Consider the following 21903-nt stretch of genomic DNA (forward strand, 5'->3'; position numbering starts at 1 on the left):
GTATTGGGATCCAAGTTGTTCTGTCTGCTAGGGTGCAGAGTATTTCCGACAGCTTTAGGATTGTTTGCAGGGATCACTGTCGGGATGAGTGGCAGATGTGCTGCATTGGGCATGGTATTTCCATTATTGGTCACATCCATAGGTTGGCTGGTTTGCCCTGTGGCATGTGGTGGATCTAAAGCTAGATGCTCTGTCACTTTTTGGAGCAACAGGGAGTTCATCCTCTCGCATCGGGTCATAATACCTGCTACACAGTCTTTAAGGGTTTCGACTATGTCACTTGAGATCTTGATGAGTGTGGATTCGATGGTGTCTGTTAATACCCTTTCTATCATATCTTTAATTGAGCCTTCGAGTTTAGCAGAAGAGTGTCGTGATTTAGTGTTGGCTCTGTATTGAAAGGGTAGAGTTTTATGAGATCTTACTCTTTTCCTACTTTTACATGTTTTGGCATCCCCCACTAGGGCTTGGGCGCGCACAGGTGGGTCAGATGCCCCTGTAGGGTGCTCGTGATGCTCTGAGTGTTGATCGTTGGGTAAATTATCACAGACACTAGCAATAACAATATTGGGTTCTAGAGGTACCCTTGACTCATTGTGTTCAATCGAAACTCCCTCTAAGCCGAGTTCACGTTCTTTCTCGGCGATTTCCTTATTGAGCTTCCCGACGGCAGATGTTAGGTAAGTCAAGATGCTTTCGGGAGCACTAGTTTTGCGTGCAATTTTTACTTTGCTAGTTCCCCCTGTAAGCGATGTCTGGAGTTTTCTCTTACCCATATCTGGACTGTAGATGTTAGAGGACAGGCCTGTCCTGTCCTCTGTCGTCCCCTGACGGCCACAGACGGCCCGCCCTCTGCCCGGGCTCCGCCTCCCTCAGAAATACCGGCAAAACCGGAAGTCACCGCTAGGCCCCCTGGGAGCTGTAGTCTCCAGCCGCAGGCCGCGTGATGGAGCAAGGCGGCGCGGCGAGACTGCAGCGTTGGTGACCCAGGAGCCTTCAGTTGTCAGGATGCGTGATGCAGGTAGCGTGTTTCTCCTTTCGCACTGTCTCCACGTAGGATGCCTCTCCCCCGCTCCACCGAGGAAGCCTCCCTCAGAAATACCGGCAAAACCGGAAGTCACCGCTAGGCCCCCTGGGAGCTGTAGTCTCCAGCCGCAGGCCGCGTGATGGAGCAAGGCGGCGCGGCGAGACTGCAGCGTTGGTGACCCAGGAGCCTTCAGTTGTCAGGATGCGTGATGCAGGTAGCGTGTTTCTCCTTTCGCACTGTCTCCACGTAGGATGCCGCTCCCCTCTCCCCTCCTCTCCCTCTGAGCTAGCTGGTACAAACCCAATTAAGTCTAACATAGTCAGTAGAGACCTAGAAGACCGCAGTCCTACGTCTACACTGCTGTTTATGTTATTCCAATGCACAGGGCCTATAGGGAAAATAGGAACAACACTACAACTGACGACCCGTCCTTTTTAGTTAAATTACAAGAGAGCTTATTAACGGCTAATCCCCCTCTAGTAATAGGACGGGACTTCAATGTTAGGCTAGAACCAGCTAAAGATAGATCCAATCTAAGATATACAGTAGCTTCCCCCAAATCACGCAGGGTTATGAAAAATTTAATATCTAATATCAACTTGGTGGATCTGTAGAGATTGAAGATGGGGGATGCCCAAGGTTACACTTATTATAGCAAAATAAATAAACACTCCTCAAGAATAGACTATGTATTGGTCAATAAAGAAGCACAAAATAACTTTACGAGTATTGCAATCTTGCCTTCTCACTTATCTGGCCATGCTCCTCTCCTGTTAGTATATACACTGGGGGGGGAATAGCCCTCAACATAGATGGACATTGAACAGAGCAATGTTGTTAGACCCAGGAATTGTACAATCTATCAGCAGATCCTCCTTAGAATTTTTCTCTATTAACCTAGGATCCACTTCCACTTCAATAGACCATGTGCGGGATGCGTATAAGGCCAACTTGAGAGGCATACTTCAGGCTTTGATAAGTTACAGGAGTCAAATAAAATCCAAAGAACTACATACCCTGGAGAGTAAGATATCAGCCTTAGAAGCACGAAGGAGGAATATAACCACAGAGGCTATGGGGGAATCAATGTTGATAAATAGGAAGTTGGAGGAGGCCAGATTGAATCTTAGGTCCTTTTTAGACCAGAAATGTAAAGCCCAATGGCATGCCAGAAATATGGACTGTTTTGAGTATGAGGAAAAGGCATCGGCACATCTGGCATGGAAGGCAAGGCTGGATAGGGCAAAGAATGATATTAATGAACTAATTATAGATAGCTGCGGGAATAAATCCAGCAATCCCGAAGATATACAAAAATCTTTGTTATAACTTTTATCAGATTTATACAAGGAAGGTCTTGAACCCACCAAAGGCCAGATATCAACATGGTTAAGGGATAAATCCCTCCCCTTCCTTACCGAGGCCTCTAGAGAGGTGCTTGATGCTTCAATAACAATTGAGGAGATTAAGAATCAAATAAAGAGAGCCAAAAATAAAAAAGCCGCCGGTCTGGATGCCCTCCCCAATGAGATATATAAACTATTACAAGACAATCTTTTACCAATATTACATACCGTATTTGATGCAGTTCACTGTTCAAATGGGGTAATGTCAAGATCTTGGGGTGAGGCTACGATAGTGTTGATTGTGAAACCAGGGAAGGACCCTTTGATGGCAGATTCCTACCATCCAATCTCCCTGCTAAACGCCGATTATAAGATCTTTATGGGCGTATTGGCAGGGAGCTTGGCGAAATGACCCCGATCAAAAAGGTTTCATGGTAGGGAGGGTAATCCAAGAACAAACTCAATTGCTGATCGGTAACATCGATTTGGCGGAAGTAAGGGCAGACCCATTGGCAGTAGTGTTAATTGATGCCACTAAGGCCTTTGACCGGGTGTGTTGGCAGTATCTCTGGGAGGTCCTAGAGGGTATGGGCTTCGGGCAAATATTTGTGCAGACCATAAAGCAATGTTATCTGGGTGCATCTGCAAATATCCTCCTGAATGGGGCCTGGACACCGAGCTTTCCTATTCAGAGAGGGACAAGGCAGGGGTGCCCGCTGTCCCCCCTCCTGTTTAACATCTACATTGAGCCTCTTGCCCAAACTATCAGATTAGATAACACAATCACTCCATTTAAATCCCTAAACTATGAATGTAAACTGGCACTATATGCCGATGACGTGATAGTTTACACAAATGACCCAGACCACACCATCCATCAATTGGAACATCAGTTAAGGGAACTTGGTAAGATCTCAGGATATCTTGTAAACTCGGCTAAGACCGATGTAATGTGTTGGAACATCTCACACAGAGGAGGTCCTGTCAGTAATGAATTCAGATACCTTGGTATTAAAATAGTCAAGGATTTAAATAAAATTCCCTTAATAAACCTGGAGAGAATTGAAAAGGATATTGATTACTTGTTTGCCAAATGTAAGAATCTCCCTTTGACCATCTATGGGAGGGTAAACCTTTTGAAAATGTTAGTGCTCCCAAAACTGACTTACATCTTTAATGCAATTCCACTAACCTTTCCCTTAAAAAACATAAGTAGGATTCAGGGCAAGATAGGTAGTTTCATCTGGGGCCAGAAAGTGCAAGATTGTCTTGAAAAAATCTGAGGAGGAAGCTGCTCAAGGGTGGACTGGCTCTCCCAGATATTAATTGGCCTTCCAATTTAAAGGAGTTAGGATGTTGCTGTCAAGTCCAGAAGAAACTGCCTGGGGTAGATTACTAGGCGAAATGGTGGTTGTCGAAGGTGGCAGTGGGCAAGGAGGTTTTCTATACAAATTCGGTGCCCCAGGGTTTTTAAAACGGGTTCACCTAAAGGTTTTGAAATCTGCCTCGTCTACTTGGTATAAAATCAGGTGCATATATGGGGCATAGGTTATTTTTCTGACTTTGCCCCCATTTGGGACTCCCCTGGGACCCCTTCTTGCCTACGTGACAGTTTGGGGATACCTGTTAAAAATTCAGGGTTGGGGATGTGGTCGGACTTGGTGGATTCAGAGGGCATTCTTCCCTGGGAAGTGCTGCAGGCTAAGATTGGTCCTCTTTTTTCTAAGTTTAAATATCTCCAATTAAGATCATGGGATGAGGCAGAAGGTGGTGAAGTTTCAGGGAAATGGGAATTGGAGCAGTTATTGCAAGATCCTCAGCCTAGGAAGAAGGAAATATCTCTTTGGTATGTAAGAATCCAAGAAGGCGAAGAAGGAAAGCTCCCTTCCCCTACACTAATCTGGAACCAAACACCTTATGCATCCCATATTGAGGGATCCTTTGAATCCACACTTAAGACATTGTATACATTTATAAAACCTGCTTCCCTGAAAAAAAATCATTTTTTTGTGATTAATGGGCTATATTACACTCCAGCCAATATTGCAAAATCTGCCCCCCATCCGCCGCCAAGATGCCCCAGATGCAGTCATACCAATGCTAACGATCTACATATCTTCTTCCAATGCTTGGAGTTAACTGTTTTTTGGAAAAATGTGGGTGATACATTAAAATCTATTTTTGAAATTAACATCGAAGTAGATCTGCAACTGGTCTTTTTTGGCAAGAACGAATCTACTACCATGTTCTCCCAGGTTCGACAGGGCCTGTTATTATACTTAGTACTCCTAGCTAGGAGAGAGAATTGTATCGAATGGAAGACTGCAACCCCTCCGGGGAGCGGAGACTGGCTTAAAGTCGCCATTGAAATGGCACGTTTAGAACGAGATACAGGGGAAGACAGCCCACCCAGTGTCTGGTCACCCTTCATAAGCTAGGCTCGTCTACGACACCTGATGATTGAGTAACATACAAGAGTAGCCCTGTGCCAGCAGTCCTATGATTACATCAGTCCTCAATCACTTTAGGAAGGCTTGGGAGCCTAGACGGACACAGTGAGCCGTAGGGTGTCTCCTAGAATCGGTTTAATCGGCTTGTCAAACCTGTGAATGTCGCTGGTGAGAGGAGGACAAAAAAACATACATTGACATGAGTTAAAAAGTAGTATTGCTGCAAAGGAGCTCTATATAAGTGTCAGGTGCATGGGGGAAATTCACTGTTCATAAAAGAGCGTCTATAGGCTAACTGATATCTGGAGATAGCAGTCCGTCAAGTGAATGCTGATATAAGTGCTTACAACAACACCACTGCCATGTGGTACTGCAACAAGAATGACAGATGGGGTTGGGTACCCTTGGCCAGGAGGCTCTTCGCCTCTGGAAATGGCTGGACCGTCAAGGAATCTTTCAGGAGGTGAACCACCTGACAGGATCTTGAAATGTCAGAGCAGGCTAACTTAGCTGTTGACACCTAGTGGATCATCGGATAGCAGTTTTACCGAAGGTGGCGCAAGCTCTCTACTGCAATTGGGGAGAATTTTGGCTGGATTTCTTAGCCACCATCAAAAATGCGCAACGTCAGAAGTCCTCCATGTTGGTGTAGTGAAAGGGCCACTCTTGTGGTTTGCCACCTTATGATGACCTTCAACTTCCACCATTTTAATTGACTTTAGTGTGTTATTTTACCCTAGCCTTAATGTAGGACGGTCCTGAATATGTCTGCTTCTCTTCTGTCTTCTAATCTTGCTGTCTTTTAGTGGGAGCTGTCACGGAGTAGAACAGTACTATTGGCTTTGACATGTCCTCATGTCATCTTGTTTACTGACTTTGCCTTGCTTCTGCGTGCACAGCAGTGCTTGCAAGGTGTTTGGGTTAGTTATGAGTTCTTACTATTGGCTTTGACATGGCCTCATGTCATCTTGTTTTCTGACTTTGCCTTGCTTCAAGTTGTTTGGGTTAATTATGAGTTCTTACTTGCTTTCTGGCTTTGTCTTGCTGCTCGCACGTAGGTGCAAAGTGAGGCGGGCATGTTTCTGCTACTCACTTGTTTTTCGCTCTTCACTGACCAGAGTGAACTGGATATTATCTGTAGAATGTGCAACTCTGCCTCGAAGTCAAAATACGGGAGCTTGGCCAGCCTCTGTCTTGGCCTTGACGCAGACTGGTACAGCCAGCTTGGTTCTGTCGCATGAGAAGGGGGCGAGGTTTACTAGCAGCTTTGTCTTACGTTTAGTAATGGTATTTAAGCTGGTAACCTTCGAGGGCCAAGTGGAAGTTCACCACAGAATAAACGTATTGCTGTGGAGGTGACAGAACTTGAGTCATGAACTCGTCCCTGGGCTGTTGACGGGCTTCCCCCAGCTTGAGTTGGCAAGGATTATGCAAATGCAATCTGTGAGGTGTTCCTAACCAATATATGTATATCTTTTCTACTCTTTGCTACTTGTATATACTGAATTTTATTCTAATTGTACATTTTAGTCACTTGACATTTGGGAATCTCCATTTACAGATATATGTGGCCTACTGTTCTACAATGTTTCATTAATAAACCTGTGTGTGTTATTTTAAAAGCACCTGTTGTTTTCTTACCTCATTTTAAGGGAGTGCTGGGTGTTTGCCTCATCTTTTGGGAGTGTTGCTCAAACATGTATTATTTACAGGTGCAGTAGTAAACTTGCCTCACCTAAAGAGAGTGCTGCTACAAGTATATTATTTAAAGGTGCAGTGGTATATTTATAGTGGAAATGGGAGTGTAGGGTTTGGGTGTAGCTTATTGGTGAGAAGTCACATCCATTACAGTTGGAGTTTCCAAAAACCAGCCTAGGGTGGAACTCGGGAATCCTGTATTGCCTTCTTGCAATACCTTTCCTGCCCGAGGTCTGATGAAGATCAGGACGAACCGGGCCCAAATCATCCTAGTGGCTCCGGATTGGGCCTAGAGACTATGGTATCCAGAACCCCTGGACTTGAACATATGCCCTCCGGCCAGGCTGCCCCTCCAGCAGTATCAGCTGTTGCAGGAATGGGGCAGAGTTGTGTTCCTGGGCTTCTCGCAATCTCCACCTTCATATTTGCAGATTGAGCAGCGACAGGCGAATGACTTCAACTTTCCTCCGGAGAAGTTGATGTCATCTTAGCAGCTAGATGCCCCTTGTCAAAAACTGTATTTGTATGTCATTGGGGGTAAATGTAAAGTCCGTGCTGTAGTAAGTTAGACGAACTCCAGTGCAAGTTATCTGATATTTTGTTCTTTGTTCTGTTCATTGCCTGGGAAGGCTTAGCTATGAGGCACAGTTAAAGGGTAAAGGGCACTTTTGGTCTTTTTAAGGTTACTGGCCCAGCCCTTATTATGCAAATCTCCAGTTGTTATAGGTTTTTTAAAAGATTAGAACATTTATTTCCTCTTTCTCCCTTTGAAGTGCCGCATTGGGAACTTAATCTGGTCCTCGCATACCACATACTTAATGTGCACTCTCTGAGCCACTTTACAGCTTATTCCTGTGGTTTCTCATCATCTATATGATGCTCCATGTGGCCATAAGCTCGGCACAGTGACCAAGTAAGGTTCAGGAGGCTTTCTTTGCGAACCCGACATCTGCCACCTTCTTCCCAGACAATTTTGTTCTGTGAACAAAATAATCTTTTCTCCCTAAAGTTGTGACACCATTCCACGTCGGTCAAACTATCACCTTGCCAGCATTCTTTGCCTCACCCCTCTAAGGAGGAGGAGGATTGCGCCGCTTAGACCCAAAGAGACTGCTGAGCTTTTACATTGATCGTGCCAGAAAACACCAGGTGGACAATCCGCTCTTTGTGGGGTTTGCTAGTGTCAACAACGGCAGGGCTGTGCAGAAAAGGAAAATCTCTCACTGGTTCGTGCTCTGCATTAAAATCTGCTAAGCACTGGCCAGAATGCAGCCCCTGATAGGTTTGAGGGTTCATTCCACAAGAGCCGAAGCTGGTACCACTGCACTGGCACACAGAGTTCCTTCCTGGACAGTTGTCAGGCAGCTGCCTGGGCGTCACTGAAAGCTTCACAAAGAACTATTATCTGGACAGCCAGGTACACAGACAGGGACATTTCACCAGATTGGTTCTACAGGATTCTTTGGTTTAAGACAATTTCACAGACCCACCACTGAATGGATAATGCTTTGTTATCTGTTCAAAAGGTGAGGAATCTGTGACTAGGAGACTCAGAAGAACAAGTTATTTACCTTCATTAACGCTCTTTCTGGTAGAGACTCTATCCAACCACACAGTTCTCACAGATCCTCTTCATTCAGTGAGCTGGGCTCTGTCTGTTTAAAAGATCCCAAATCTAGGAATCTACACACTAGTCTAAACCAGTTTTCAGTTGGGTGGCGCAGAAGGCCTTAAAAGAAACCGACTTCCACATGTGACAGTGGCACCCACAGTGACTTAGCACAACAGTGTCAGTGCAGAACCGCACAGCACCACCTAGAGGCGCACAGAGGTACTGCTCAAAGGTATTGTGTTCCGGCCTGACTCTTAAAGAAGTATTTAAAAAGGGGAGGAGTCTGATGTTTAATAAATTCTCTACCAGAACAGTGCCACGAAAGGAAAGTAAATTGTTCTTCAACCAAATATTTCAGAACATACACATGCTACGCTACTTGCCACAGAAGAAAAATGTATTTGTTTAAAATGCTTTACCTGCATAACTTACAAATATATTGGCCCACCTTCACAAAAAAACATTGTAGAAAAATCTTGCAACTTGATATTGGTTGGCTAACAAACAAAATAGCAACGCAACCTCTTTGTTGTAGCAAGTGCAGTGACTGCTATTTTCTTGACTAATCAGCGCAAATCAGGATTGGTCTTACACTCGATCTATGATGCGAAGGTGATCATCACCACTTTAGAAAGAGAGTAAACAAGTATTTTGTAGAGACCATAATAATGGTATCCAGCATTATCCGTTTGTTCTTTCTCGACATTCTCATGATTCCTTTTTGTATAAAATATAGGTAGCATTACAGAGCTCTGCTCTCAGGGCATTTACTGTACTACAGTGAATATGTTTCATATTCATCTTTTGAAAGACACCTATTCAAACTCACTGCCCTTTCCTGCAAGCTAGCAACAGGAGGAAAGACTGGTTGGTGCTGAATTGCAGACTGCCAGGGAAAACAAGGCTCAAATCCAAGGATGGCCATGTGGCCAAATAATGTGAACCTGTGTAGGCCTTTCGCCCGCTTCACATTTACATGTTTGGGAACAATTACATGATTAAAGTGTTCACTGTTAAAAAAACAAAATAGCTCATCTGTGCATCATTGAACCAATATACATTGCTCTATGCATAAAATACAACATTTTAGATTAGGAAAAGTGAATTACAGGGATGTTTCTCACTGAAGGGTTCTGAGTGACATCAAACAAACAAGAGCGAAGCCTGAGTTTTCTATGATGTCACTCAGAACCATGAAAAACATCCCTATGCTTCACTTTTTACCCATCTATAATTGTATGTTATATATTACCCCCAAAATCATCTGGCTCTGCTTTAAACTGCTACACAGTGACAGAGAAGGACTAGGGGAGACATAGATAATATGGCCTCTCCTCCCTGACCCAAATGTGAAGAAAAAAAAAAAAAGAATTGCCTGCCATCTTTAACAAAACCCCATCACCTTCCTTGCCTTCCGTACCCCTCCTGTAACTGTGCTATCTGCTTTTAGTCAAAGCACACAAGCAGCTCTGCGCTGACAGGTTCTCTGGGAGCCCTGTGAGCCTGGCATGGAAGTCATTTAGGATGTACCTACAGTTGGTAATAAGTTGTGGTATCAACTGTTGGTAAGACATAGTAGTGAATTACCAGATTTAGAATCTGGTTTACACTATAGAGGCTTCCTATGGAATCCATGCATAACATATAGAATTATTTATGGGTAACAGTGAATTACATGATTTTTTCACCAAGAGGTTCTGAGTGACATCAAATAGGCAACAAGAGCGAAGCTCGAGGGGTCTGAGATGTCACTAAGATCAATGAGGCAAAAAAAATCACGAAGTTGACTTTTTACCCATCTATAATTTTGTTTTGTTTTCCCCACCCCCACCCCCAAATCATCTGCCCTTACTTTCAACTGCTACGCAGTGGTAGGGGAGTAATATGGAGCCATACTTAATATTGCCTTTGTTATATATCTCTGTCACAAAAGAGGAAAAAAACCTTACCTGCCAACCTTGACAAACCCCTGTCACCTTCTCTCCTTTCCTTCCCCCTGCTGAAGCTGTGCTTTGTGTGAAAGGCGATAGAAGAGAGGTCAGCAACAGTGGGGAACTAGTTTTGTAATCTATTGCAGCCACATCATAGCAATGAGTTATCAGATTTAGAAACAGAACTAAGCGCTAGTGGCTCTCTACCAGTGCCATACGTAACATTTAGAATTATAGATGGGTGACAGAACCACAGGGAGGTTTTGTTTCACTGACGGGTTCTGAGCGACATGAAATAGACAATGAAAGCAAAGCTCAAGTTTTCTATGATGGCAAACAGAACCAAGAGGTGAAAAACATCCCTGTAAATCACTTTTTACCCCTCTATAATGTATGTATGGCCACCAAAGTCATCCACCCCCGTTTTCAACTGTTATGCAGAGGAGTAATGAGGAGCAAAACATGGCCTCTCCTTTCTGTCTCAAATAAAAATGTAACAAATACATGACCTCCTGCCACCCACCCTCACCACTCTCTGTGCCTTCCCTTTCCACTGAGGCAGAAGCTGTGCTCTCCATTCCAGTACTGCTCTGAAAGGCTCTCTGGAGAGCCCTCCCAAAGCAGCCTGGAATACCTATATGATGTAGCAACAGCGGATAGCAGCTTTTGTTATATATACCCTTTCACAATCATGAAAAGGGTTTCTGAAAGCCACAACCCACTGTAAGTGTGCCACAGCAGTGGTTAACAAAACTCATAAACCGCTGCTGTGAAGTACGGGAGGTTCCAGTGCTTTACTCACTGGACTGTCAGCCGCCATTACATGTCTAAGAGCGATCGAACTGCCACAACAACAAGCATTTGCAATGCAATGCAATAGGTCTCGCATTAGGTACTTTTGAGCTATTGTTATTGTAAATGACAAATTTTGTATTTATGTTTTGAAAATAGCGAAATTAATAGCTTGGTCATTTACAATGCCAATAGTTATAACTTTCGCAAATGTGACACCTATAGCATTTGTAATGCAATATGTGTTGTATTTACGTGACTTACATGTATTGATATTACAAATAACAAAGGCTTTTATTTTTTTTAATAATTAATACTTAAATAAAAGTTATTGTAATTTATAATGGCAATAGCTTAAACTTTTGTAAATAACTTTTGTGCAGATTATGTTCAGTGTATTTTATTGTGACGAAAATCCAAGAACAGAACTGAAATATTAACATCTTTTTGTTACATTTGTAATAAAGCTTGAAACATTGAGAGAACATATTTGAACCAGTTGTTGTGGAATGGTTGCACAGATTGATGCTGTGGTGGCGCGGAGTGATGTTGTATGCTATGCTATGTTTTGTTTTGCTATCCTATGCTGTGTTTTGTTATGCTATGCTATGTTTTGTTATGTATGCTATGTTTTGCTATGCTATGTTATGTATGCTATATTTTGTTATGTTTTATTATGTTTTGCTATGCTTTGTTATGCTATGCTAGGTTTTGTTGTGTTTGGTAGGCTATGCTATGTTTTGCTATGCTATTATATGTTTTGTTTTGCTATGCTAGGTTTTGTTGTGTTTTGTTAAGCTATGCTATGTTTTGTTGTGTTTTGCTATGTTTTGTTATGCTGTGTCATGTTGTGTTTTGTTGTTATGCTATGTTTTGTTATGTCATGCTATGTTTTGTTATACTATGCTCTTTTGTTTTGCTACATTTGCTTTGTTTTGTTATGCTATGCTATGTTTAGTTTTGCTATCATATGCTTTGTTTTGTTATGCTATGTGTTTTGTTATGCTATGCTATGTTTTGATATGTTTTGCTATGCTATATTATGCTATGCTTTGTTATGCTAGGTTTTGTTATGCTAGGTTTTGTTATGCTATGCTATGCTAAGCTTTGTTTTATTATGCTATGCTATGTTGTGTTGTGTTTTGTTATGCTATGCTTTGCTGTGTTTTGTTATGCTATGCTAGGTTTTGCTATGCTATGTTTTGTTATGTATGCTATGTTTTGTTTTGCTATGTTTTGAGGGTGTGTGAGGGTGAGAGGGTGTGTGAGGGTGAGAGGGTTTGTGAGTGTGAGCGGGTGTGTGAGGGTGAGCGGGTGTGTGAGGGTGAGCGGGTGTGTGAGGGTGAGCGGGTGTGTGAGGGTGAGAGGGTGAGAGGGTGAGTGAGGGTGAGAGGGTGAGTGAGGGTGAGAGGGTGAGTGAGGGTGAGAGGGTGGGTGTGAGGGTGGGTGAGGGTGGGTGTGAGGGTGGGTGAGGGTGGGTGAGGGTGGGTGTGACGGTGGGTGAGGGTGGGTGTGAGAGTGGGTGAGAGGGTGAGGGGATGTGAGGGGTGTGAGGTTGAGGGGGTGTGAGGGGTGTGAGGATGTGTGAGGGTGAGTGAGGGTGAGTGAGGGTGAGTAAGGGTGAGAGGGTTGTAAGGGTGAGAGGGTTGTGAGGGTGAGGGGGTTGTGAGGGTGTGTGATGGTGAGGGTGTGTGAGGGTGAGGGTGGGTGAGGGGGTGAGGGGATGTGAGGGAGGGTGAGGGGATGTGAGGGTGAGGGGATGTGAGGGTGTGAGGGTGTGAGGGGGTATGAGAGGGTGAGCGGGTTGTGAGGGTGAGGGTGTGAGGGTGAGTGAGAGGGTGTGTGATGGTGAGGGTGTGTGATGGTGAGGGCGTGTGATGGTGAGGGCGGGTGAGGGGATGCGAGGGTGAGGGGATGTGAGGGTGAGGGGTCGGTGAGGGGGTGGGTGAGGGGGTGTGTGAGGGTGAGGGGGTGTGTGAGGGTGAGGGGGTGTGTGAGGGTGAGGGGGTGTGAGGGTGAGGGGGTGTGTGAGGGGGTGTGAGGGTGAGGAGGTGGGAGGGGGTGTGAGGGTGTGGGGGTGTGTGAGGGTGAGAGGGGGGGTGAGGGTGGGTGAGGGTGGGTGTGACGGTGGGTGAGGGTGGGTGTGACGGTGGGTGAGAGGGTGGGTGTGAGGGTGGGTGAGAGGGTGGGTGAGAGGGTGGGTGAGAGGGTGGGTGAGAGGGTGGGGGGATGTGAGGGTGAGTGAGGGTGAGGGGGTGTGAGGGTGAGTGAGGGTGAGGGGGTGTGAGAGGGTGTGAGGATGTGTGAGCGTGGGTGAGGGTGGGTGAGGGTGAGTAAGGGTGAGAGGGTTGTGATGGTGAGGGTGGGTGAGGGGATGTGTGAGGGTGAGGGGATGTGAGAGGGTGAGGGGATGTGTGAGGGTGAGGGGATGTGAGGGGGTGTGTGAGGGGGTGGGTGAGGGGGTGGGTGAGGGGGTGGGTGAGGGGTGTGAGGTGGTGTGAGGGGGTGTGAGGGGGTGTGAGGGAGAGGGGGAGGGAGTGAGGGTGAGGTGGTGTGAGGGTGAAAGTTGGTGAGGGTGGGAGAGGGTGTGTGAGGGTGAGAAGGTGGGTGAGGGAGAGAGGGCGGGTGAGGGTGGGTGAGGGGGGTGAGGGTGTGAGGGAGGGTGAGGGTGTGAGGGAGGGTGAGGGGATGTGAGGGTGAGGGGATGTGAGGGTGAGGGGATGTGAGGGTGAGGGGATGTGGGGGTTAGGGGGTGTGAGGGTGGGGGTGTGTGAGGGTGGGAGTGTGTGAGGGTGGGAGTGTGTGTGTGTGCGGGTGGGTGAGGGTGAGTGAGGGTGTGCGATGGTGTGTATTATAAGGAAATTATTGCGAGAAGATAATATTGGGTTTTTTCCCAAGAAAATGTTATGATACAAATGTCTTGAGTGATGAGAATGAAAGTTGTTGTGTGAATGGATTGGGTTGATTCCATTGACTTGACTCTACGGGCATTGCTAAGTGTTGTAGTATCAAATGACCATTAGTGCTTCTGTATCCCAGGTACTAGACACAGGATCGCAAGTAGTGGTGTGCAAGGCCATGTATTTCTGTTCCTGTGAAGTAACTACAGTCCTTCCAAAGAACTACGAATCCTTCCTGTCGATTTTACAAGGATAGTTTTCGTCTGAAAATCTGCACTTTTGCATACTTTTGAATTTTTTTTACCCAAGTGTAATTTGAATGGAGTCACTTAGGAGGAAAAGCTAAGCAAGATAAGCATTCCATACTAAATGCTCACGAGCTCTAGAGCATGGATGCAGAATGCTCACAATTAATGCACTTGCCTACAAAATGCTTGCAGGTTACTTGAGCAAAGCTGGACTGCTCCGTGAAAAATGGGCAATGGTTTAGGAAAGAAAAGTGTGTGCTTTCTCTAGGCAAACCCACAAGGCTGCGGTCACTTAAAACCACTAATCAAAAGTGTTACCACGATCTCCTAAAATAAAACAAAATAAAAGAAAGCAAAATGTGGAAAAATCGGGCTCGGAATTCAATGTGTAAGAAATAAAACTAGAGGGGTGGATTTGTTCCAAGAAAAACTGAGCCGCTCTCTATAAACAAGCTCTCGGCATTGCGGGGCGGGGGACGCATTCCTTTGAAGTCTGAAGCAGAGGACGGAGGAGCGCATTCCTTTGAAGTCTGAAGGGCGGGGTGGGGAGCGCATTCCTTTGAAGTCTGATGCAGAGGCCGATGGTGTTTGATGTGCACGCGCCTGAATCACATGAACTGTACCGAATCCGCAGTTTAGGGAGACTTTGACAGCCTACTATAATCTCGCCGATCAATGCGTACACATTGATACTGCGAGACCTAAAAAAGGTACCTCTGATAAACATCTGACGTGCCGTACTGCAAGATCAAGCACCACTATTTAAAAAGACAAAAAAAGGTAAAGCTGTCCCTTTTCTACCCCCAACTAAGAAAATAAAGTGAGATGTGACAGCCAGTTGCAAAGGAGATATCCGAACTGGTTCCAGGAAGCTTGTTTCTGGTCCAGGGAGGACCTGGCTTGGCAGTTCGGGATGGACTGTTCCCATGAGGAACAGGGTCAAGACTGATTTGCATATGGGTGGGTCCAAACTGGGGTGGCGTAGTGGGCAAAAGAACGATGGATTTAACAGAGTTCTCTTGACTGGGGGTGAATGTATGAATTCTTCATAATCCCTTCCATCATTTGTTTGCATAGTACAGCAGGATCAAGCACCACTATATAAAGGAAAAAGGTAAAGCTGTCCCTTTTCTACTCCCAACTGAGAGAATAAAGTGAGACGCGACAGCCAGCGGAAAGGGAGATATCCGAAGCGTCACTCCACATGGCAACTTCAAAAGTAGGAAGCTGCCAATAAATAAACAAACCATCAAGGTTCCAGCATCCTTCACCGGCAGTAAAAAAGGAAAAAGTAAAGATTTGAAAGACTGTGTCCGTGTTTGCTTCTACAAAGACAATCCAAACAAGAAAGCCTACAAACATTTAAAATCAGGTGACACTGCCTTACTGTACACAGCAATGCCTCAGGGAAGTAGTTAAACAAGAGGATTTGAAGTATTTACAAAATAAAATTATAGATGGGTAGCCATCAGTTTAAGGAAGGTTTTATACTTAAGGGTTCTGAGTGACAAACAACTTAAGGTTTGCTTTTGTTATCTATAACGTCACTCTAAACCTCTAGTTGGAAAACACTCCCACAATTGATGGTTTCCCATATATAATTCTATATGTTAACTGTTGCCACGTCACAGCCCTACCCGATAAAAATTGTGGAAAAGGTGGTCAGTAGGTCCCTGTCAGGATATCTGGAAGACAACTGCCTGTTGGATAAGGACCAATTTGGCTTCCGCCCAGGCCACGGAACAGAAACTGCATTGGCAACCATGTTGGACACCCTTCGAATGCGAGCCGACAATGGCAATTCCTCAGTCCTGGTGCTGTTGGACATGTCGGCTGCATTCGACACGGTTAGCCATGCAGTGCTGCTAAGTAGGCTGGAAAAACTGGGCGTGAAGGGCAAGGCCCTGAGGTGGATACAATCCTATCTGGCAGGTAGACAACAGGTGGTGACCCTAGCACCCTTTTCATCTCCCAAGTCCCTGGTCAGTCACGGAGTACCTCAGGGCTCCTCGATCAGCCCTATTCTCTTTAATCTTTATCTGCAGCCCCTGATCCCCATGATTAAATCCTTCGGCATAGATTTGATAAACTATGCCGATGATACACAACTGGTGTTCTCCTTAGAAGGAAGACAGGCGGTGAGCATGGAGACATTTCAGAACTGCATGAGCAGGGTCTCCAGGTGGCTGACCATAAACTCCCTTCAGTTTAATGAGGGGAAGACAGAGGTTGTCTATTGCTCGTCAGCCAAACTGAGTCAACAACCTTCCCACGAGATCAGGCTTGCGCCGGGAGCTGAACCTTGTATCCCAGTTAAAACCGTGCGCAATCTAGGGGTACTGTTTGATGCGGATCTCCAAATGACCTCTCAGACCAATAAAACCATCAGTGTCTGCTTTGGATTGTTGAAAGCACTCAGACAGATTTTGCCCCTTCTGCCTGATGAGTCCAGGCCATTAGTAGTTAGGAGTGTGATCCTGGCCAGACTGGACTACTGTAACTCTCTATATCTAGGGGCCCCCCTATACATCCTACAGGGGCTCCAGAGGGTCCAGTCTATAGCGGCCAAGCTGGCACTTAAAAGACCTCGCAGCTCCTCCACTACGTTGGCGCTAAGAGATCTACATTGGCTGCCAATGGGGAGTAGAGTTGTTTTTAAATCCTTATGTATTGTGTACAGAGCCCTGCACAACACGGGACCTATCCCTCTACAGGAAAGGCTCTCCTGGTATAGGCCCTCCAGATCCCTGCGCTCCTCTAGCCAGAGTCTGGCAGCTACTACCAGGATCAGGAGGTCGAAGATGGGAGGCAGAGCCTTTTGCATCTCTGCCTCTAGGCTGTGGAACGAGCTTCCCCAGAACATCAGACAAATTGGCACCCTACTGGGTTTCAGAAAGAGCCTGAAAACATGGCTATTCGCCAAAGTCTATTCCCCGTGACTTTATTTAATAGATCCGGTGGCTGTTCTACATGTCTTGACAGCTAGTGTATTGTAGTACCATCTGACTACTTCCTGTTTGGGCGCCAGGATACCCGTAGGGTGACAGTTGCGCGTTACAAATAATAAATACAATACAATACAATACAGCAGTGAGTTACCGGATTTGAATCAAGTTTTTCACTTAAGTGCCTCTCTACCAGAACCATCTAGAACAGCATAATTTACCATTTACTAACAACTACATTTTTATAAGTTCCCTCATTACAACATCGAGTGGCAAATCTTTCTTAAAACATTTTATGTTTAGAAAGTATGACAGAAAACAAATGGCATTCCCATCAGTACATACAGGGCAGGAATGTAGATCCAAAAGCTGCCTTATCAAAAATATTATAACCAGTCACGGTCCCTCTGTCTTCTCATGCAATGTAGTTCTTTTCATCCATCCTCTCTCTCTCCCCTCTTTTCTGTCTTTGATGGCCTACTACTTTCCCCTCCCTCTCTTTCGCGCTCTTGAACTTCCCTATGCCTGCTCCAATTTACCTGGGAAACTTGGGAAAGTGATAAGGGCACCAGAAGCAGCCCTAAACTTTCAAAACTGGCCTCCAGCCCACTAGGGGAATGTCTAGAGATGGGTGAGCCGCTGAAAGCTTGAGCCAGGCTCAAGCCTGACTTTTTTTTTTTGTCCTCATTCGCCATCAGATAAAATTGAGCTTATTCTGTTAACTCCTGTGGTCATTCTTTCAACTGGCACCAACCGGAGAGCTCCGTATCTAGATGGATATGCTTTACACAGGGCTTCTCTGCAAATTGGCTCTGTATCTCTCGGTTGCCCCACAAAAGCCAAAGAGAATTAGTAAAATAGTGTAAAGGCTTAATCATCGGACTGGTGTGGATTATTTATAATTTATTAACTTAATATGTCCAGCCAACTTTCCCATGGGGTCCAAAAATCTTTCTTACTTTTGTTACCTTTATCCATCTTTATTATAGGTCTAATAGAAGTCACCCAATCTAGCGGAGTTGGAGGATTATCCTTAACCCATTTTTTACATATTTATCTTCGTGCAATTAAAATCAAATATAGACATAATCTGTTTTCCCCCTTTGACTTAGACTTATATTGTGGGAACCAAAAATGCTTTCCATACATCTGATTATATCCTCCCAAAACTGACTAAGCTTTGGGCAAGTTAGAAACATGTAAATATCATCCACCTTTATCTGGAGGCACTTTGGACACTTTGGGGCCAGACCCTTAGATAATTTTGAGAGTTTAAGTGGAGTCCAATAGACCCTGTGAATACAGAAAATATGATTTCTTTTTAAATGTACAGGTTGTACTGTTGTGTGTAGAATATCATGAGATATTTGTGATAATTCTTCGATGTTGCAGCCAGGCAAGTTATCTCCCCATAGTTCCGTTGGTAACTTAAGTTCGCCGACTTCCCTGTCAAAAAGTAGCCAATAGAGAGTTGCCACTTCTTTTTTCTTTACCGGATTTTTAGCTAGTGTCGAATCCAGATCATTGGAGAAACCCACATCTAAGCCAACAGAATGATGCCAGCTACTTATTTGCCAGAATTTAAATTTAGAATGTTGGCAGCAACATAATTTTTATTAGATTTATTCTCCCGATCAAAGTCAAAGGGAGATATGTTTAACCTGTTATGAAGTTTTGTATTTCTTTTCCAACTTTCTGAAGGTTTATATATGTAATTTTTTCGATATCTTGAGTAATCAATATTCCTAAATACCTTATGGGTTTTTTTTGTCGGATAGATAATCTCCCAAATCATACATTCTGTTTTGGCTTTGTTTATTTCATAACCTGAAATCTGTCCAAATTTCTGTGCTTCCTGGTATATTACCGGAAGTGTGGTACTGAGGTTCATCGTGTATATCATAAGATTGTCAGCATATAACACCACCTTATTCAGCGAATGGGTGAAGTCTGGCTCTTGTTCAGCTCAAGGTTCTGTTGAAACCTTGAGCCCATAACGAACCGACCTATCATGTGGGGTCTGCCTTCCGCCCTCAAGACAGGATGTGGTGTTACAGCCAGAGCTGCCAACTATGGTTCTTAGGACCAGGTTCCTGTCTTGGCATCGGCTCAACATCATGTGGTTCTGGACAAATTACTTTATCTCTGCATGCCTATAAACATTGCATGGTTGTGTAATACAACTGGTGCTCATGTACAGCGTTCCAATACCTTCAGGTTGAGTTTGCACTATATTTTAAAAACTGCAGAACAATGCACTAAGAGGTAAAAACAAGTCTTAACATAAGGAAAGACAGATAGATACCCTTTTGCTTGACTGGTTTGTACAGAGTGAAACCAGAACCCCTAGATAAATTGCTGCTTCCTTGCTTAATTGTGTGATCTCAGGCAAATATATTATTTGACCAAATCTCTTTTGCACTGTGCTTGCGAAATCTCTTGTATTTTATATATCTTAAAAGGGTGCTCTTATCAGTTCCCATAGCCGAATGACTGTCTTCATTCGATTTTGTGTGGAACTTTTTTTTTGTTAACTTCTTGTGGCTGCACACATTTACGATACTTCTAGTAAAGCTGTGCACACTGTTCTAGCCACATTCACTGATAAGATATCTTCCCACGGAAAAGGCAGACAGCTTCTAACAGTATGTGGAAATACTTGCTTTTTAATTCTTAGTTGTACAAAGCAGATGCTTTAGCCTTAGAACGTTTGTGGCATTTCCTATTCATGCCTCAGTACTTTTTAGCAATTTGTAGGCATTATTGTATTGATTTTTTCAACTTAATCAATTTTGTCATTATGATCAAATTTGAACTGTAATAAACATTGCACGTTAAACATAAAGTTAATATACAAGAGCTATGCTAAATTGTACTACTAAACAGGCAGCCAATAGTGCTGTTACTTTGCAGACAAAAGGGTTTTGATTTGAATGGTGAAGCAGGTGCAGTGGCACCATACCCAAAAGTTGTCAGAATGCCTCATAACACCTATTTATGCTATATTTTACTATGATACAGGCAATCACAAGTGCAGTTATCTAGCAATCACTAGAGTCATGATTTCAATGGTGCAGTGGCACCGGGACCAAAAGCTCTAGGCACCCTAAAACAAGACCTAAAATTGTTATAATTTACTACTTAACAGGCAGTCACAAGTGCAGTTACCCTACAGGCATTAGGGTCACGATTTGAACGGTGTAGCAAGTGCAGTGGCACCAGGGCCAAAAGTAGTGCTAACTCCTCTAAACACCAAATATTGCTGTATGTTACTACTAAACAGCCCGTCACAAATGCAGATATCTTGCCAGCACTAGGGGCATGATTTGAATGGTGCAGCAGGTGCAGAGGCACCGGGCCCAAAACTTGTGAGAACTTTTCTAAACACATAATATTGCTATTACATTAATTAATTCTATTAATTTACTATTTCATTTCAATTTTAAAAATGTTGCTATTACTTACCCGCACTATATTACTAGTAATAGTACAATATATTGCCTTTTTATATATAAAGAAGTCATAACACTTTAAGACTTTCTTCAACTTACATTGTACAACTACTCGACAAGCTACAACTTGCAACAAAAAACTGCTTATCATTACTCACATATGAAACATTTTCCAATGCTTCTTTCTTCATTATGGGGTATGTAAGCTCATTAAAAAATGTGAGTTCAGACTACCAGTTGTACAAAATTAGCACTTTTAATGAGCACTTATCAGGACAGTGATATAATGTGTCCTATTAATGTTAAAGCTTACACATGATTTAAAAAAATCTGTTTGAAATTTGAAGAGACTTTAACATAGTTTTCGGGGTTTGTTGTATGATTCACAGAACACATTTTCAGGGCTCGGCTCGTGCTCCAAGATCCGAGCCAGACCCTAGGCTCTCCCTGGTAATATGTTTACTCGCCTTATCTCTAAAACGCCGGATGGAATAGCCTGCCCTGAACATTTCGTCCGAAAATTATACCAAACAGTGACTAATAATTACAAAACATGAACTATTTTTGAACTTTTTAGTCGTGTTATATTTTTGACACTTACGTGTCCTTGGGTGGCGTGGCTCGGCTCGTCCTTTGGGCAAACTCTCCCCAACTCTCCTAGTTTTATGTTCACTTCTACAAGCCAGGGCCCAGGGTCACTGTAACGTTAGGGCACATCAGCGTACAGTCTGAGCATAGGTTCTGATGTAAAACTGCACTAATCAGATCAATGTGATCTCTTTTTTTTTTTTTAACTTCCAGCAGTGATTGGGAAAGGAGATCTGAAACGAGCTTCAGAAAATAGAACTTCCTGTGTTTTTGAAATTGGTGTTCCAGCGCTACGAGGTCCGCCCAGCAGCTACACTCCGCCCATGCCACGCTGCGCGTCACTTCTTCCCACCCTCCTTCAGCTTCTTCAACCAACAACCATGCAGATTTTGAGGAAAACCTGAACGTCGCTATTTTCGTATTCTAGGAGGCCTTAAGGGAAACAGTCGTTTGGATTAAAAAACGTGATAACGCTTTTTGATGCGTATCTTTCAGTGGGAGGAGGAAAAACCAGCCCTCTTCACGTGCAGCAACACTCTGGGCGTCTCCTGCTATTTAGCTCCACCCTGAGCATCGATATTGCAGAGAGTATGTCTGAGCCCTGCCTCCATTGGTGAATTTCCAAGGCACCGACATGGCAGATGGCGGGCTTTGGACAGTTGCGCAAAAGTCCTCTGGACTTATCGGGATTCAGTCCCTCCCCCGTCGTGTGTCCAAGGCTGGCCTCCTGCATCTACCGGTTCTCGTCGTTGCTTCAACATTTCTGAGGGAATTCTGGTTGCTATGCTGGAGAATAGTGGCACGTTTATTTATAGCGCTACGACATCACAGACTGCGACTGAAAGCACTGTGAATATGCAAGTCATTTAAAAATTGTATTGCACACGTTATAAGATAGGCTGCTGCAAAATGTA

General features: G+C 44.2%; 1 protein-coding gene across 1 annotated transcript in view; it reads right to left on the reverse strand.

Moving 5' to 3' along the window:
* Positions 1–21352, reverse strand: part of LOC147727298 (glycine N-phenylacetyltransferase-like) — a 229721-nt gene extending 208369 nt beyond the window's left edge. The window contains exon 1 of the mRNA XM_086961353.1: positions 21003–21352. The gene's annotated coding sequence lies outside the window, so the exon portion shown is untranslated. The remainder of the gene's footprint in view (positions 1–21002) is intronic.
* Between the last annotated feature and the right edge of the window lie 551 nt (positions 21353–21903).

The sequence above is a fragment of the Lissotriton vulgaris genome, chromosome 3_1 (genome assembly GCF_964263255.1).
Source record: "Lissotriton vulgaris chromosome 3_1, aLisVul1.2, whole genome shotgun sequence".
Taxonomy (NCBI): domain Eukaryota; kingdom Metazoa; phylum Chordata; class Amphibia; order Caudata; family Salamandridae; genus Lissotriton; species Lissotriton vulgaris.